The sequence below is a fragment of the Mastigoproctus giganteus genome, unplaced genomic scaffold (genome assembly GCF_048544385.1).
Source record: "Mastigoproctus giganteus isolate SK-2022 unplaced genomic scaffold, ASM4854438v1 scaffold_20, whole genome shotgun sequence".
Taxonomy (NCBI): domain Eukaryota; kingdom Metazoa; phylum Arthropoda; class Arachnida; order Uropygi; family Thelyphonidae; genus Mastigoproctus; species Mastigoproctus giganteus.
This window is the reverse complement of record NW_028328297.1, coordinates 526,342-533,086: the sequence shown is the minus strand read 5'-3', so window position 1 is coordinate 533,086 and position 6,745 is coordinate 526,342.

Below are 6,745 nucleotides of genomic sequence, written 5' to 3'. Positions count from 1 at the left end.
TTGAAGGTCCTATCCGCTATATCCTGGGGAGCAGACAGGACAATCCTACTACGTTTATATCGCCTTCTCATTCGGTCTAAGCTAAACTATGGTGCCCCAGTCTATGACTCGGCAAGACCTAGTGCCCTGAGAGGGCTCGACCCGGTACATCACTGCGCACTCCGTTTAGCCCTTGGAGCTTTCCGCACCTCACCCGTGCAGAGCCTGTACGCTGAAGCTCAAGAACCTCCTCTGCAAATCAGAAGACAAAATCAATTACTCTCTTATGCAGCTAAAATAAAATCCTTACCAGACCACCCTCTACAGAAAACTCTTTTTGCTTCTGAATGGGAACAACATTATCAGCAACAACAAAGAATCAATAAACCTGCGAATGTGAGATTAAAAAACCTTCTTCTCAGTAGAGAGCTTAACCTGGATAACATAATTCTACTGACGAAGCAGTCTACCCCACCATGGATAATCCGACAACCTTTATGCGACTTTTCCTCCCACACTTGGGGAAAACAAACCCTTTCTCATATAAACCATCAACAGCTGCACGCTGCTTATAAGGCACAATTTTCAGATCATTGCTTTCTATATACAGATGGATCCAAAACTGATTCTCATGTGGGAGCGGCAGTTTACTTTTCTGACATCACATTGGCCCAAAAACTTCCAAAAGACTGTAGCATTTATACCGCAGAACTGCAAGCCATTATGTTAGCACTAGACGAAATCGACCATTCAAGTTTCCAACACAGCATAATTTTTACTGACTCTCGTAGTTCCATGATGGCAATACAAAATATCAGTTCTAACAAACATCCAATACAACAGCTGATCCAATACAAAATATCAAAACTCCTTGAACAACATCGTAACATTAGATTTTGCTGGATCCCAAGCCATGTCGGAATACATGGAAACGAACAAGCAGACAGAGCTGCTAAAGAAACCAAGAACAATATTTCTGCATCAGAATATATCTCTTACTGTGACTACAAACACGTTATTGATCGCAGTGGGAAACATCACTGGCAGCAGCAATGGCAAGTACTTACCACTAACAAATTGCATCAGATTAAATTATTACTCCAGCCATGGAAATCCAGCATTCAGAAAAATAGACGCGATGAAGTGATACTTGCTAGGTTAAGGATAGGACACACGTATTTCAGTCACTCTTATCTTTTGCGAGGAGAAGATCCCCCCCCTATGCCCTATCTGTCACACACAACAAACAGTAGAACACGTACTGATTACTTGTCCAGCTTTTGCAGATGATCGCCGAAACTCCTTCAAAGAGCTAAACAAACATCACCCTCTCACTCTCAAAACCATACTGGAAGATAGAAAGAATATAGCAGATGTTTTTCAGTTCCTCAAGAAAATAAATTACTATAATCAAATATAAAACTAAATATTATCTATTACTCTTGGAAATTATTAGCAGCAATATACCAATTAGAACAAAACCGATAAATTAAATCTTACAGGCGCATTTTAGCCACAGTAGCTCTTGCGCCAAGAATTCTTAAATCAAATCAAATCAAAATCTGACTACACAGCACAGAGAGGACAGTTACCTGCAATAACTTATTAAAGACCGCAATTGCTGTTTTAGGTTTCACATCGACTACACTTATAACTCTGGCATCAGCAGAAAAACCAACAATTTTATGTCCATGTGCAAAGGAACCAACATACGGCTCCTGCATACACAAAATGTCAACACTTTCTTGCACGGCCACCATTCTAATTTCATCAGTAACCGCACGACATCTTTGGGCATTGAGTTGAACCAACTTAAGCACACTACCTTCATCTTTATGTTGAAAACTACAATTCACATTAAACGTACTACAGTTATCCATCATAGGTACGCGTACTGGCGAACTCTAGGGCCTTTTTATACTCAGGACAACTACTACTCCTTAATGAGTGATCATAAGCTGTACCTCTGCGCTTGCAGTTCACACAGCATGGATCTTTATTTTTATTTGGGCAATCAACAAAAAGATGGCCACCCTGAGCACAATGACCACACGACACAGTCTTGTGTGTGCAGTGTTGTATAGAGTGGCCATACCCCAAACACTTAGTCACAACTGTAAAACGCCTGAATTTGTGTGGCGTATATCCAAAATACAACCTGTCAATACACATCAAATTTTGCAACATATGAGGAGCTACCCCAATCACCCAATTATTAAACCTTGCCTTGGAACTGTTACTAAATCTAAACACAATGCCTCTCTGACCTCTTGCTCCTCATATCCATAATCTTGAAGGTTTTTCTTATATAAATCCCTAATAATATCTTCCTGAGTTAATTCCTTAGGTACATCATACACTAAGATGGTAGGGTTCTGTAACTTTACTTTATCCAGATTAATACCCTTTTGAAGAAATACCGCTGCCTTACTGAGTTTATCCAAATCCTTATCATTATCTGTTTCAACTAAGACTCCTTTATTTCGTATAGCTCTTAGATTTCTAATTTTTATTTCTTGAAACTTTTCCTTTAATGTGTTAGCAATAACCTCTTTGACTTCCTGGCTTGACTTATACTGTTCTGAGGACTCCTCAGCCTTGAAAATAACCTTATTATTTAATCTTTCCACTTTGCTCAGCTTCCTGTTATTATCCACCATACAGATATCATTTAATATTACCTGTTCACCTACTTGAGGCTGGCTGAATCCAGCCCTAACCTTGTCCGCATCAGTCCCCTTTTGTTCTGCAACATTAGATAGAAAAGGCTGCCCTCTTACAATGTCATCTAATAAACTGGCACGCACCTCCATCTCCTCTACCCTTGTTTTAAGACGTTCGTTGTCAATGACTAATGCTGTTGATATAGTCTCCATGTCTATCCATACGTCAAGTAAGAAATTAGTTGCAGCTTTATTCACTTTATTATTTTCACTAGTCATGTAGTCAATAACTTTTTTCTTCAACTTTGCTACAAGCTGAAAAATAGTAGACCCGTCAGGGTACCTCTGCCTCTGATCCTGTATGTTAGCAACAATTATTTCACTCTCACGAACATTTGTGCTGTACTTCTTCTCCCCGATTCCGAATAAAAACATCAGAAACCATATTATCAGGCTGAATATCCGGAAAATCAGTTATCTTACCACTTGACAAATCATTTGTGAAATCTGTTACGGCAACATCTTCTTCTAACTGCACCCCCTGTTCAACCATGCAGCCAGCTTTAACTACGTTTTCCAAACCACCTACCTGGATATGAGAATCAGCTTTACCAGACGTCCCAGCTTTAGTATTCACACTAACAGTACTCATTGCACCACTACCTCCACTACTTAAAACACTACTTGCTTTAATATTTTTAACTTTAGACGATTTCTCAGAAACTTTCTTTACAGAATCAGTATTGTACAACGTGGGAACTCTGGAAGGAACTGGGGGGAAAGCTCCAATCTTCTCTTCCTTCCCCCCTCCTTTACCAAGCTTCTTACTATGAATTCTGCCTTCCATTAACTATAATAGTCGGTTCAAAGCAACCGACTATTATTAACTGAAGATTAGTTAACTACGCCAAAAACTATAACGTTAATAAATAAATATATCAAGAATTAATGTTACAACACAAGAAAACAGTAGCAATCGAGCTAGCAACCCGACCAGTCTGCAGTCGCGGAGTCCACTCTACAATAATTCATTAGGATATTTTAGTATCCCTTTACGATGGGTCATACCATTAACATAGCAATTTACAGGATATAGAATTCTCATATAAGAGACTATCGCCATTGCTTAATTTCCAGCATCCTACTCTTAACTTATTCCTTAGTATAATATTTAAGAAAATGAGTATTGAAACTTCTCCTTATAACCCTGTATTAGCCATTTAAAATTCATACTATTCTCCAAAATTAGGTTCCGCGACATATAATACATATTATGCTTAACATAATAAATCTTACGAAGGAATCTTCTTCTTTGAAACTTGGTTATTCTGTTGTTATTCCATTTTATGGTTTGCCTTTCACACATTCATCTTACACATACTAAAGCTTTTCTGCTTACCCTTTTTTAACTTCTTCTTTGAATCTGTGGACCGGCATTCTGCTTGAGCGTTTCCTCCTACTCTCTTGTTTCTCTGTATTCCGCTCTTCTATGGCACTGCCTTTCTCACTCCAACTCGAACAACGAGTACGATTACAACGACCACAACACGAACAACTACCACCCCGCGTTCTGCTAAGCTCTTTTTAAACCAAGAGCACCGCCCTATGTTTAGACAACTACTTCCTCTCATTGGATGTTCCAAGTGCGGAGTCAGATCCCAAAGTGCCCGAACAACGCGTGATGGATAAGGAATCATCACCCCATCACTAAGAAATTTCCACATCCATCGAACCATAGGTACGTCACAACTCTTTTAGCTGTAGTTCACACTGTCGCTCTGCACGCCACATGCGCAATCTTGACCTTTTCGGGCAAAAAAAAAAAAAAATATTATATTAGTGCAACCCATTATTTATAATACATACCCATATATGTATTTTGTCTGTAAATTGCGAGTGTTCTCTATTCGATTTGCCTGTTTTGCTGGGCGAAAAAAACCCCAGTTTCTTGGGGAAAACCTTGATATCTATTCCTGAGACCGACTAACTCAGACACGGAGTGAAAAAAGCCCATTAAAGTTCCTCGCATCATCGACGGAATTCGAATCCGGGCCTTTTCCACCCGGTGTGGGGAGGACGGTGACGATACCACTGTGCTATGGCGCAGATAACCATTTTGGGGAACCAAAACTTAACACAAGAGAGCACTTACAGAGAGCTCAAGGTATTCGCTGTTCACGTGGGAGATACACTTTTTTCTCGCACTACCCCTACTCTGGTGTCTGCCCATACTTGTGAAACTCCCGTATGTTTATAAGTGAAGATAGTTTTCTTGACCCATTCTGATCTTACAACGTAAATCTACTGATGCAATATGAATGCAAACCTAGACTTATGTGGCACTTACATCTACATGGCTCCAATGCTAGTTACGAGTGGGTGGGCCTTTTTTTCAGATTCTTGAATTTAACTCTAATTTTGAGTAATATTCGCTGGACAATACTGGATTCCCTCTTTGTTTATGGAATTAAGAGATTATTGATTAAAATACAGATACTCGAATAATGATACAGATATCAGTATTAAAAGAAACCAGGCTAACATTGCTTTTATCAATTAATAAGGATTAATTCAGTCAACAAAGAAAGGAAGTCAAAAGTCAAAAGAATCTATGTCGCTGTAACAACCACTTAATTAGCATTAGCAGTAGTAGAGGCATACGATGCAAGAAAGCAAGTTTATGCAGCATCAGCCAAAAAAAAACCATCCCATTTCACCCCTCCATTCGTTCCAAACGCTTGTCCAGCTCAGCCTTATATTTATTTAGGCTATCAACTTCCACAACAAAAGATGGAAGCCTGTTCCACAAATCAACTACCCGCTGGCTAAAGGAAAATTTCCGCACCTCTATTCTATGCCTGTCTTTCCTCTGTTTGAAACAGTGCCCCCTCAGCTTCTTCGTCTGAGTAAGAGAAAGAATCCCATCAGCATTCAGCTTGCTCATCCCATTCAAGGCCATATACACCTCAATCAGATCACCTCGCAGGTCCATACTCTCCAGGCGCTGCAATTTACAGAACTTAAGCCATTCTTGTTAAGAGCTCCCAGTGGCGGATTACCCATTAAGACAATTACGCACGCGCCTAGGGGGCCCCAGGCTTTGGGGGCCCCAAGCCAAGACATTTTCCTATAGTGTTCTAAAATAGATTAATGTTTTCAGTAAGCATCATAAAAATCTTGATTAATTTAAGCGAAAATTGAAGCAAAAAATTCAAAAGTACAAAATTTCATTTATTTGCCTCTTAAATTTTATTTATTTTTTATTCTTTTTTTTTATTATTATTTTTTGGGGGGGGGCCCAAATATAATTTGCCTAGGAGCCCCAACTATCCTTAATCAGCCACTGAGAGCACCCCTTTAGTCCCCTCACTAATCTTGTTGCCTTTCTTTGTACTCGTTCTAGCAACTCTGCATCCTTCCTAAAATGAGGCCTCCAGAAATGTACGCAGTACTCTAGGTGTGGCCTGACCATTGCCTTGTATAACGGGATTATCACCTCCCTGTCCCTGCTAGCAAAATTCCTATATATCATTGACAAGACTCCACAACCTGCCCTGGCAGCCCATTTGCTCTACTCAGCAAACTTAATATATTCGAATGCACAATTACCCCCAGGTCTTTTTCACTTTCCACTTCCCTGAGTGTAGTACACACAATTGGTACGTTTCTCTTCGGTTATCGCTACCCATATGCATAACTTACCATTTGTCAATGTTAAACTTCATGTGGACATGTGTTTTTGTAAAGGGCGGCACCTAGAACATCTGTTCAACTCCGCCTCGTATCTCTGTGAAGAACAGTATCAACTACAATTGGGCCAGATGTGTGTGACGTAGGTTTGTGTGTATTATGTGTGTGTTCTGTTGTTGTGTCTGGCCACTTGGCTACCCAGAAGCATCAATCACCTGGACAGATGATTCTGGGTACTCGTCCACACCACGGGAAGGTGGGCCAGTCCCAGTAATGCACGTACTGTCTCAAAAGAGACTCTGACCCACATGATGTTGCCAGCAGGTAGGTCAGGATCCTCTGGGGGCCCATTCCAGAGGGGCAGACAAAAAGAAAGAAAGAAAAAAAAAAAAACCCACCCATGGTGTTGGTAA